The sequence below is a fragment of the Myxine glutinosa genome, chromosome 2 (genome assembly GCF_964187855.1).
Source record: "Myxine glutinosa chromosome 2, kmMyxGlut1.1, whole genome shotgun sequence".
Classification (NCBI taxonomy): Eukaryota; Metazoa; Chordata; class Myxini; order Myxiniformes; family Myxinidae; genus Myxine; species Myxine glutinosa.
In genome coordinates this window covers 73564805-73577581 of record NC_136262.1, presented here as the reverse complement: position 1 = coordinate 73577581, position 12777 = coordinate 73564805, and the positions used below count along the sequence as shown (strand labels likewise).

Sequence of the window (12777 nt, the reverse complement as noted above, 5' to 3'; positions counted from 1 at the left end):
AGTACAGTCAATGGCGAAACTGCAAATACCGAATCCTCGAATGTCACAGGTGGAAACCCCCACGTTATTTCCTAATTCGCCTTTAAACTCAATTTCTATATTTTCATTATAAACAGCATCATTCCATTCACAATTTAATACAATAACATTAATATAACTTTTTTTCGTGAGGTAAATTTTACGAACACTCGTGAGGTAAATTTTATGAACACTCGTGAGGTAAATTTTACGAACACTCGTGAGGTAAATTTTAAGAACACTCGTGAGGGAAACGAATAACTTGCTTTCTCAGGTTGGTATATGATCTCCGTGGACCACAAGGTTGAGAATCTCTGCGTTGGATGATCTGTCATAGTAGAGTAATGGTTAGAGTGTCCACTCTAAGTCTGAGAGGTTCGTGGTAACAACCCCAACCGAGTCAAACCAAAGACTTTAAAATCGGTACACGCTGCTTCCTTGCTTCATACTCAGCATTTAAAAAGGATTTAGCACAAACAACCATATGCTGGCAACCATTTCACTGGCTTTATTGATCCAATGGCCTCTTTTGTTGAAGTTCTTTGTAAGTGAACTTATATTTAGTAGTGTAATTTAGTCGTATTCATGGAAACCTTTCACATCTTGCAGGTTCAGACATGAACAACACCAAGAGGATGTAAAAATGAAAGAACGAAAGAAAAAAAATTATACATAAAGTGGATGATAAATGGACAGAAACAATCACCTATACAAAATTTAAGAATAAAACTTGTGGGTGATTAAGTGTTCTCCACTGTTGGCAAAAGATAGTTTGTTTAAAAACATCCATTGTGTCATATTGTATTATATATATGTACAGAATATATATATATTTTTTTTTGAATTTTGCATATTATGTATTTTGTATATATAAATAAATAAATATATATATATATTTATATGTATATTATATATATATATATATATAGTATATCCCTATCATTGTATCAAAATCATTATCATCCACGTAATGATTAATATTGCGTAAAGTTAACTGTGCTGTTCAAACTCACCGAGCAGATGATGTTGCTGGTATCAGCTGATCAGCTCAAGCGTGGTATCTGGGGAATTGTACCCAAACAAGGCCCTGTTCCAGGAAATTAATGGAGTGAAAGCCCCTTTTTTCCTCTTAAAGACTATCCTGTTGGTCATTTTGCGCCATCAAGCAGCAGCGCATGCACCTTATTAACACAATTAGCCAAAGGCGAATGAGTCAGCACGGAACAAGGTGAGCATGGACGTAGGTGCGTGCGAGGTGGGGGGTTGATGGGTGCCTCTGAAGCACCTGTTTCCGGACCGATCCCCTCGGTTCACGACCCGTAATTTGACGCACATTGGGTGGTGTCACGCGAGCAAATGCCAAACCCGAGTCGACGCAAGGCTCTTTCATTCTTCTCACCGTTGTTGACTTTCCATTCACATCACACGTGTATATACCGATGTACGCGTTTTGTCCTCTACAGTGTAAAAACCTTCGCGTAAGTAATTGAGTAAATAGACGTCATCGTTATTTTATAATTTTGTTTTATAAAATTTTATAATAAATAATAATTTTGTTTTGTTCTCATATGTACATGTGGTAAAACATTAATGGGTCATATGTGCCAAGGATGGATATGTTACACCCTCCTCACCCATGGTTTCAGGTCTTGGGGGGCACAAGCAGTTCCCCAGGTAATATTAGTGTTACAATAGTTAAAATTACAATCAATATGCACCAAAGAGTGAAGACGGTTCGAAGGACTGCAGCACCTGAGTGATTATGGTTCAAACAACTCACATTTGTTCATAGCACGAAACACAGACTCAAACTACAGCTGCACTGGGTAGAGCACACACCTCCACCAGGCTGAACAGTTTATGTTTTGTAGCTCACTGATAGGCCAGATCTGGATCCAGATCTGAACCAAAATCTCATTGGCTTTTTCTTGTCACATACCCAACTCATCCACCAAGTTTCGTCCAAATCCATCCTTAACTTTTTGAGATATCCTGCTATATATCGTTTTTGTCCCCCGTCGCACCGCGGAGCGAAAGGAGGACTATGGTTTTCCCCTCCGTCCGTGTGTGCGTCCGTGCGTGCGTGTGTGCGTGCGTGCGTGCGTTGAACCTTGTGAGCGGAATATCTTGAAAAATAAACGAACTACTCACTTCTAATCTGGTGTGTGGGTGTATCTACGCATAAGGAAGAACGCTATTGAAAATTGGGTCGCCACGTCAAAATCCAAGATGGCCACCTTGCGTCTTCCACTTTGTCAACTCACATCAATCACTTCACCGACGGGGGACCTCAGCCTAACGCTTGTTGGCCATATCTCTCAATGGTGAAGACTCAAATAAAATTGAAAAACTCCTCATATCCACATCTGAATCTTCACTAAAATCGAATCAATTAGCCTTGTTATACACACAACCTGTCCACCAAGTTTCGTCCAAATCAGTCCATAAATTTTGGAGATTTTTTATTTGTGTTATATTTCTTTTTTATCCATACACTCAATCGTGAGAAATCACTTTAAAAATTATCGAATCCAGATCTGCAGCTTCACCAAAATATAAGCAATTCGTTCTTGTTACACACACACATCCTCTCCGCCAAATTTCGTCTGAATCCATCCACAACTTTTTGAGATATCCTGTTAATAGAAAGACAGACAGACAGGGGTGAAAACATAGAACCTCCGTCCACCTTCGGTCGAGGAGGTAACAAAGGTCACAAAGGCAGATTTGTTTACTGTATACATTTGGGTACTTGTGCTGAACATCATCGCTCGACTGCAAAAAAATGGTGGCCAAGATGGCGGCCACAACCCTGAACAGAAAGACCACCTGTCTATAAAGGCCACTTTTTCCGTCTCTCTTGAGCAGTCTTTCTATACAGGTTTGACTGTACTTGCATTGTTGTTAGAGGCAATAAAGGCCATTTCTTTAAGAAACCGTATCTTGACTTATTCTGTCTGTTTGGATGGCGACACAAGCTGAGGAGTTTGACCAGTTTGGATTTGTTATCGAAGTTAAATCCCAGGTGCAGTTATCCCAGGTGCGAAACCTTGGTTTCGCTCATCCGAATAACTAAGGACCGTTATGTAACCACCGGGATGGTCCTCATTTACCTCGTGTAACTCGCCGGTATGGTAAAACGACCTAGCGCAGGAAGATCTGGCCAGAGCTGAGAGTTACAGATTGCATCCGTGGTCTTGTAGACACACCATCATCACGGAGTTATCCAGAGGCTCTGCCCGTGAAAAAAAAAGAGAAAAAAAGAATATATATATATATATATATATATATATATATAGATAGATAGATAGATAGATAGATACGAGGGGCAGTCAATACGTAACCATAAAATATTTTTCACAACTTGTTTATTGCATGCACGTGTGTAACAACTTATTTTTCAACATAATCTCCATTGCGTTCAATACATTTTTCCAATGACCTGGATTCCTCTAGATTGGTCTAGAAAAAGAAATCTTTTGGCTGCTTGTGTAGCTATTCGTGCACCGCCTCTTGGACCTCTTCGTCAGATCGGAAAATGGTTCCACCAAGCACCTCTTTCATTGGCCAAAAGATGTGGTAATCTGAAGGGGTGAGTTCTGGCGAGTAGGGTGGATGAGGAAGACACTCAAAATGCACGTCCTCGATTGTATCGATCCTCGTAGCACTGACAGTATGGGGCCGAGCATTGTCATGCTGCAGCAAAACACCGGTAGTGAGTAGTCCACGACGTTTTGATCTGATTGCTGGTTTCAGATGATTTTTAAGGAGGTCGCAGTATGATGCACTGGTGACTGTGGTCCCTCTGGGCATGTAATTCTCCACAAGTGGGCCTCTACTATCCCAGAAGAGCGTCAGGATCACTTTTCCAGCGGACGGTTGTGTGCAGAATTTTTGGGCTTCGGTGAAGATTAATGGCGCCACTCTTTCCTTCCCCTCTTCGTTTCTGGCTGAAAGTAGTGGACTCTGTTTTCATCCCAAGTCACTATGCGCTGTAAGAAAGCGTTGCCTTCTGTTTCATAACGTCGCAGAAGTTCTTCACATGCGTCCACTCGCCGTTCTTTCATTTCGGGTGTGAGTTGTTGAGGCATGAGGCTTGAGGCACCCACCTTGCAGACACTTTACGGAACCCCAGCCTGTTGTGAATGATGTGGTGTGCTGAACCATGGCTAATGTTCAATTCGGAGACCACTTCATCCAACGTAATGCGGCGGTTTTCCCTTAGCATGCGCTCAACTCCTGCAACCATTTCTAGTGTGTCGGCTGTGTGAGGCCGACCCGAACGAGCAGCGTCTGCCACACTGGACACTCCACTTTTAAACTTCCAGTCCCAGTCGTACACCTGCTGCAGCGATAAACATGCGTCACCACATTGCATCTTCATTCTGCAATGGATTTTACTGGGATTCACACCCTCACTTTCCAAGAAACGGATGACAGAACATTGCTTCTCCCTGGTGCATGCTTCTAAGGGAGCCGCCATGTTGGAAATGCTCCACTGATGTCATACGCTCAATGTTGCCAGATCTAAAACAGGAAAAACACGACTCTTACCCATTGAGATGACATATGTCGTCTACAACTACACACATTACATTCTCGAATTGATATCGCTATTTTAAGGTTATTTCTGGACTGGCCATCGTGTGTGTGTATATACAGTCACGTGAAAAAGTAAGTACACCCCATGTAAAGTTTTGACTTTTTCAACATATTTCAACATACAGCTATTTGATCTTCATTTCAACAATATTGATAGATAAAGGTGATATAATATAACAAATATCATGAAACATTTACATTTTGTAGTCCATTGTATAATTTAAATAAACATAAATGCAAATTTCGCATGTGGAAAAAGTAAGTACACCCTTGGCTCTATTAGGTGGTATTGCCCCCTTTGGCAGAAACAACCTCAAGTAGGCATTTCTTAAAACTGTCTACCAGTTTCTGATATCGACTCTGAGAAATTTTTGTCCACTCCTCCCTGCAGAATTCTTTCAGCTGTGCGAAGTTTGAGGGGTTTCTTGCATGCACAGCTCGTTTCAAATCCCCCCACAACATCTCGATGGGATTTAGATCCGGGCTTTGACTTGGCCATTCCAGAACCCTCCATTTCTTTCTTTTCAGCCAGTCCTTGGTGAATTTACTGGTATGCTTAGGGTCATTGTCATGTTGCAAGGTCCACTTTCGGTTGAGCTTCAACTTTCCGACAGATGGCCTCACATTATTCTCAAGCACCCTCTGGTACAATGAAGAATTCATAGCGGATTCTATGATGGTGAGCTGCCCAGGCCCCGATGCAGCAAAGCTGCCCCAAACCATAATATTTCCACCACCATGCTTTACAGTTGGTATCAGGTTCTTGTGGTCAAATGCTGTCTTTGGTTTTCGCCAAACATGTCTTCTGGGACTGTGGCCAAATAGCTCTACCTTTGACTCATCTGTCCAGAACGCATTGTTCCAGAAGTGCTGGTCTTTGCCTAGGTGTTCATTGGCAAACTTTAGTCTTGCCCTGATGTTCTTTCTGGACAGCAAAGGTTTCCTCCTGGCACACCTCCCATGCAGATCAAATTGGTGCACCCTTTTTCTCATGGTAGACTCGTGCACTTTGACATCAACAGTGGCAAGAGCTACCTGTCGGTCCCGTGTTGACATTCTGGGGTTCTTCGAGACTTCTTTCAGCATCTTGCGGTCTGCTCTTGGGCTGCACTTGCTGGGGCGGCCTGGCCTGAACAAGTTGGCAGTTGTTTGGAAACTTCTCCACTTGCAGATGATCTTCCGGACAGTCAAATGATTGATTTCAAATTGTTTGGAGATCTTTTTAAATCCCTTCCCAGACTCGTAGGCATCTATAACCTTCTTTCTGAAGGCCTCAGAGAGCTCTTTTGATCTCGGCATGGTGACGCCGCACACTTCAACAACAAAGAGCAAACCAAACTAAATGTCTGAGGTTTAAATAAGACAGGTTCCTCCAAGATATTCTCTAACGATGTTCTAATCATTTGCACCTGAGCTGGTGCACCTGATTCTAATTTTAGGTATTTGAAGTAGTGATAAATGTAGGCCGTAGGGGTGTACTTACTTTTTCCACATGCGAAATTTGCATTTATGTTTATTTAAATTATACAATGGACTACAAAATGTAAATGTTTCATGATATTTGTTATGTTATATCACCTTTATCTATCAATATTGTTGAAATGAAGATCAAATAGCTGTATGTTGAAATATGTTGAAAAAGTCAAAACTTTACATGGGGTGTACTTACTTTTTCAAGTGACTGTATATATATTGTTGCGGATATGAGATTGGCCTCCATCCATATCCGCTTGTAAATATTCCCCTATTTCCCCAATACTTCCCAACTATCCCCAATCCCCCATTCCCTAGTCCCATTTTCTGTAAATAACACTCTGTAGACCCGACCTTCCCCTATTTCCCCCATTAAATGTCGCATCCAGGTCCACCGCATCTCACGTAGACAACTATAGGACATCTTGCTAGTTATTCTTAGTCTATGTCAGTTAGGGACTCGTTTCCATTAATTCTGACTCTTCTTTGCACCAGAATGTGATTGTATGGCACCGTTAGAAAGTTTAGGACCTCCCAATACCTCCCCGCAGCTCTTCCTCCTGGTACAACAACAACAACAACAACAGCGGCGGCGGCGCGGGGAGTGTGCGTCCTCACTCCGGCTTGGTTAGCCGCCATTGAACATGTGCTCCGACGGGGTTACCACGCAGGGGCTCGCTGTCAGCTCCTCGTCAAGGGCGGAGCCCGGTAACCCCCCGCACCCAATAGAAGCGGCGGACCGATTCCATCTGGGGCGGAGCCAACGAGCCGAGGGCGTGTCACTCCCCGCTGAGCATGCGCAGGAAGAGGGAGGTGACGTCAGATGTGCCCTCAGCTTGGAGAGAGAAGACGCCACCTCCGAGCGCTGCAATACCTCCCCGCATCTCTGGACCGGACCGCGTTTGATTCTGCCCCTGAGCCAAGGTGCACCTTGTGCTATCGACTGCCTGTCCTTCCCTGCCATCAATCCCCGTGTAAGTCAGTCTTGTCCCGTTTGTCTGTGGTCTGTCGGGGATAGATAAGACTGTGTCTAAGTGCCCATCTTTTCTGTGCTTTACCTCTTACCCTGTAATCTACCCCTTTTCTGCATCACCAATTATATCCTCCTCCGGAGGTCTTGAGAACTGTACCCCTTGTGTCGTTTCATTTATCCCAGCCGTTGTGTCCTTTCCTTCATTGATTTAGCATAGCGCGATTTGGTCAACGTTCGAGTGGAATCGGGCGGGATCGGGTTCTAATCGGGGAGTAACTGTTCGGACGCGGTAATACACCACCGCTCGGTCAATATAACATCTGTCCGCGATCCGCAACATTTGGTGTCGAGGAGTGAGATCGGACCCGAAGCGCGCTTCACGCGCTCGAAATTATTAACGGGAAATTTGATTTTGTTTTACAAAAAAAAAAAAAACCCGAATTTTGAAAGTCGCGCTATGGCGGATCAAGACGGCTGGGTTCCGGTAGAGGAGAGTGAGGCAGGGTCGATCCAGGACCAAATTGAGGGACATGAGGGACATGAGGAGAGCGAAGCAGTGAGGGCGGCAGGTTCGCAAAATGGCGTCCTCGCGCACGAGGTTGCGGGCGCGCAAAATGGCGCCTCACACATAGCTACGGCGGCTGCACCCGCTGCACAAGTGGGAGGGATGGCCCAAATGCAGGCCCTCATGGAGCAATTTATGGCGCAAATGCAGGCGTCCCTCAAACTGCAGAGTGAGCAATTGGGGGTAATGGGAAACCGAATGGGGGTAATGGGGAACCGGATGGATGCTCAGGGTGAGCGATTGGAGGGCCAAATGGGGGTAATGAGGGACGAAGCGAGGGGTACCGGTGAGGGGTTAGACAATGGGATAAAAGAGGTAAAGAATGGGTTAATGGGGGTAGAAAACAGAATGGCCGCTCAAGAGAATCAAATGGAAGGGATGCAAAAGGGGTTAGAGGGGTTAGAAAACAGTATGGAAGGCAAATTGAGGGACATGAGGGACCAAGCGGAAAGGGAAGTTAAAAAATGGGGCAGCAGATAGAGGGGGTCAGAATGGGGGTAGAAACTAAATTGGATGCTCACAGGGAGGAAATGGAGCAGATGAGGGTGGCATCTGGGCAGGAGATGCAAGTGATGGGAGAAGAGATCAGAAGAGGTGTGAGTGAGGAGGTCGGAGGAGTGCGCGAGGAGGTGAGGCACTGTAAGGAGCGCATGGAGAAGGAGGTGAGAAAGGGGACTGTAAAATTGCAGGGTGGTATAGAGGAGTTGACGCTGGGAGTAGAACAACTGACAGTGGGACAAAAGGAGTTGGGGGACCAGGTAAAGAAGAACACAGCGGTAATAGAGGGTTTAAAATCGACACAGAAGGAGATGAAAAAGGATGTAGGGGTAATTAAAAAACAGTGTCAGACGGTACATGAGGACCTGACGAGGAAAATGAACAAGGTGGTAGAGGTGATGGAGGTTAAAGAGCGGGAGGTGCGGGAGCACATAGAAAAAAATAAGGTGGAGTTAGAGGAAGAACTTAAGGGGGCGCACGAGGAGATGAAGGAGGTGAAGCAGAAATTAGAAGAAGTGGAAGAAGGGGTGAGCGAAATTAAGAAGCGACGGAGAGAGGATAAGAAGGAGATAAAGGAGGAAGTAAAAGAATTGGTCCAAAGTCTGTGTTCGGATCGTGATGATGTGCTCATTAACCGGATGAGGGATTCGCAGGTGATGGAGGAGAAGCGAAGAGAAAGAGGACCCGGTGTAAGTGGTGACCAATATGGTCGTGCGTATGATGCGCCAGGTGATTTAATGAGCTTGGGGGTCGAGATGGACCCGGGTGTTCGTGAGAGGCCGTTGGTGAAGTGTGCGACAGGTCTGGTGTGTGAAAAACGAGGTGTGCGAGAATGTCCGACCATGGGGTGTGTGAGGAAAAAGTGCGCGCCGACCAGTGAGTGTGCTGTCGAGAGTGAGTCGGTCGTAGCGCGTGTGCGAGGGAGCACATGGAAGAGCGTAGTGAGGAGTGTTACGGAGGGTGTAAAGGGAGGATGCACGCCTGTGGTGAGTGTTACAGAGGGTGTGACGGGAGAGTGTGCGCAAGAGTGTGCGTGAGAAAGGTGTGTAATGGACGGGTGCATGAGGAAAGAGTGCGCTGTCGAGAGTAAGGGTGAGTGCGCTGTCAAGAGTGGAGGTGAGAGTAGTAAGAGTGACACGGAGCGTGAGTTGGTTGTGACAGGTGAGAAAGGAAGCACACCTGGAATGGTAGAGCGTGTGTGGGAATGCACACTCGAGTTGGTCGTGAGGCACGTGGTTGGGTGTGCGAGTGAAAGCACACCTGTGATTGTCACAGAGGAGGTGACCGAGGAAGGGGCGCGAAGAGGTGTGTTGGTGAGGTGTGCGACCAACGAATGTGTGCCAAAGTGTTCGGTGGTCAGGTGTGTGACCAAGGCTGGGAGTGGAATGAGGGTACCTGGGTGTGTTAGAGAAGGTACGACGAGGAGCATGGAAACGGCTGGATGTATGAGCAAGAAAGGGGTAGCGTATGCATGTAAGCATGCAGGTGAAGCATCAACGGTAACCGGGTTAGCGGTTAGAGCGACTTATAGCCGAATCAGGCCCTCGGTGCGCGTCGGGCAGCTTCGCGTGCCGCGAGGACCAGCGGGGATCCGAACCACGGCGGTTTCGAAAGAACCGCCGTACGCGATCCACGCCAGGCCGCGCTTTGAACGGCCGCGTCCGTGCTCCATTAAGCGGAGCGGGCAGCCCGATAGGAAGGGTCGTCATGGCGACCACTTTTGTTGAGGCATTCCGGCAGGTCGAGATCGGGCCATGGGATGGCTCCGTGCCGAGATGGTGCGTGGGACCTCGGCCCGGGTAAACCTCCTTCCCTGCACCGAATGCGGGACGTATCCAGCCGCTGGCACCAAACAACCCGCATTCATGGCTTGGCTGTACGAAGCCGAGCGTTAGAAGTGAATTGGCGCACCGAGAGGCATTAGTAAGTAGACTGTAATGACGAGGATAGTGTTTTGGCCCCGAAATTAGAAAAACAAAATTTGATGATTGGCAAAGGATTGGCAATAATGATTGGCAGATGATGGGTAGTGATTGGCAAATTTTTGATTTGTTGAAATTTGATGTGCAAAATTGGTAGTGGGAGATGCCCGATGTGGTGGGATGGCAACTCGGTCATCCCTCACAGAGGGGGGGCAAATGCGCTATAGATTATGGGGTGTATAATAATTAATAATAATAATTCATTTATTTTGTATAGCGCTTTTCCAGAAGCCCAAAGGCGCTTTGACAGAGTGGCAAACATAATGCATAACAATACATGAAAACAACAATTGCAAAAAGACAAGAATCAATAGGGAAATATTTAAAGCAAAATGAGGGAGAAGGAGAAGAGACAGTCAGGGGTTAAATGCTGTGGGTTGAATGTTGAATGCAGTGTTGAACAGGTGGGTCTTTAGTGATGTTTTGAATGTGGTGAGTGAGGAGGAGTCTCTGATGGTGCGAGGTAGTGAGTTCCAGAGGGTGGGAGCAGCGATGGAGAAGGACCTGTCCATTTTACCATCAAATATGCAAATACAGTCACTCGGTAGTCCATTTTACCATCAAATATGCAAATACAGTCACTCGGTAGTCGGTGTATGGTGTATGGCAGTCGGTGTATGGCAGTGAAAACTAGCCCGGGTGGGTTAGGTTATATTGTTAGGGATCTAGAGAATGACATTAGGTAACGTTAAGGTTTAGATAGTGACTGATACCTGTAGTGGGGACGTAGTAGCTTAGTGTTTGATAATGACGAGGGAGCGCAATAGTTTAAAGGGACGACTGGGAAGCGCAAGTTTCAGAGGGGAGTAGTTAGATGAGATGATGCTGTGTGAGAACTGGACAGGTGTGTGGAGCAGTGTATGAGTAGTGAGTGTTGTGGATCAGCGCGAATGCGCTTGGGGGAGTGAAGGGTGCAGGCGGCACCAAGTATGAGAGCACAGGTGTGCAAGTACAGGTGTGTGGAATACAGGGAGTATTGGAATGAGTGGTGTGGAGAGAGTTGGAGTAAGTGGTACGGAGTGGTGTGCATGGTGCGAAGGTGTGGATGGGGGAAGAGTGGACCCCTTTCACGAGTACCCGGGGCGGGTAGTGTAAGTGTTAGGTAGAGGGTATAGGTAAATTGTGGTTGGATATTGGCATCTGTGGTGCGGGTGACAGAATGGTATTTGGATGGGTGCATTAGTGTTGTGGAAATGGCTGGGCGTGTAGCCTGTTAGTGTGTGTAGTTGGTTTGGGCACTCCACCACTGTGAGGATGTCGGCCAGGTGAGGCCGCAGGTGGGCTCTGGGAGCCGGTAGTAGTTGTTGTGGATGGGGCCCGAGGATCCGGAGGATGGACCCGGGTAGCCCAGTGCCAGAGGGCACCAAGGGGTGACAGAGCCAGGAGGGGCTGTCCCCAGTTAGTTAGGTTAGGGTGAGGAGCTAGGTAAGCTCGGGTGGCAACTACAGTGGTGGAGGTGTGCAGGTGAGTAGACCTGCTGGGAGAGCTACACGTCGCAGCCCAGAAATTGTGCGAGGGCACCGGGAGATGAATCGGGGGAGTGGGACCCCAAATTGAGAAGCACCACAGTTTGGTCAATGGGAATTGGTTTTTAGAACCCATAGTGTAAGTTGGCCAATGGATTGGCAGGGAAAGACCCTGGGTAATGTAAAGTTGTTAAAGTCATTTAGGAAATAGTTAGGATTGATGAACCTGTCGCACCATACGCAGCCACTTACCTGAGGTGATGATGATGACTCCACACCTGTGTTTCTTTGTTCTGTGTGCAGGAAAGGAGAATTGCTGTGTGGATTTGTGAGACGCATCACGACGTGGATGAGACATTGGGGTGATTCCATCTCTCCCTCCTTAGGAGGGACTGATGATGAATTGGTGATGGCAAATTTTGATGTCGAGTTGGAAATGGCAAATTTGATTGGTTAGGAGGGAGAGAAGACGAATTTGGTTTATGGGAGGAACGGGGAAGACAGTAGGGACGTTTGTTGATGTGTAAAGTAGATGTTTATGGGTAGTGTTGTGTTTTGTGGGTACAGTAAGGGGTAAGGGAGGGGCAATGTAGTTACCTGGTGGGGGGGGGGGCATACGGTAGGAACGTACCTGTCTCACCTGGTTCCCATGTGCCCCCAGTGTGCATTACCTTACATTGCATGCACTTTTGCGCCCTTACCACCTTACTCACTTGTTTTCTTTTGTCTCCCACCTCCGAGGATCTGGCTTTGGGGCAGAGAGAGAGGAGAGAGAGGTGCTGGCTCTGCAGTTGTGGGCCTGTACTTTCGCTGCTTGCTGCCTGGATCGATACACCATATGGACCGCAATTTTTGTGGCCGCCCACCATGGACCGCAGTTCTTTTGCGGGCAAGCACCACCCATTGATGGACCTCTGGGTCAACGTGGCACCTATGCCATACAGGTGAACCACTTATAGTTGGCCCCCCTGACGGCCACAATTTAGAAATGGACGCGGTTGGCGCCTTTCTTTATTTTTAAAGAAGCCAGAAGGCCAAGTGCTTCAAGAAGGCAAGACCAGCGGCAGAACATCGGCCGGCTGCGACACCACCGGTGACTATGAACACTTTATTGGTGCACCGGATGGTGCTGACTGTATGTATGGGGTGGTGCTTTTGGTGCTTGGATGGGGTGCTCTGCATATTATTAAAGGCCGTAGG

At 46.8% G+C, this 12777-nt stretch overlaps 1 protein-coding gene across 1 annotated transcript in view; it reads right to left on the bottom strand.

Moving 5' to 3' along the window:
- LOC137422356 (uncharacterized) overlaps positions 1–1160 on the bottom strand; it is a 162073-nt gene extending 160913 nt beyond the window's left edge. Inside the window, exon 1 of the mRNA XM_078773426.1 lies at positions 1032–1160. The gene's annotated coding sequence lies outside the window, so the exon portion shown is untranslated. The remainder of the gene's footprint in view (positions 1–1031) is intronic.
- Positions 1161–12777: the final 11617 nt, after the last annotated feature.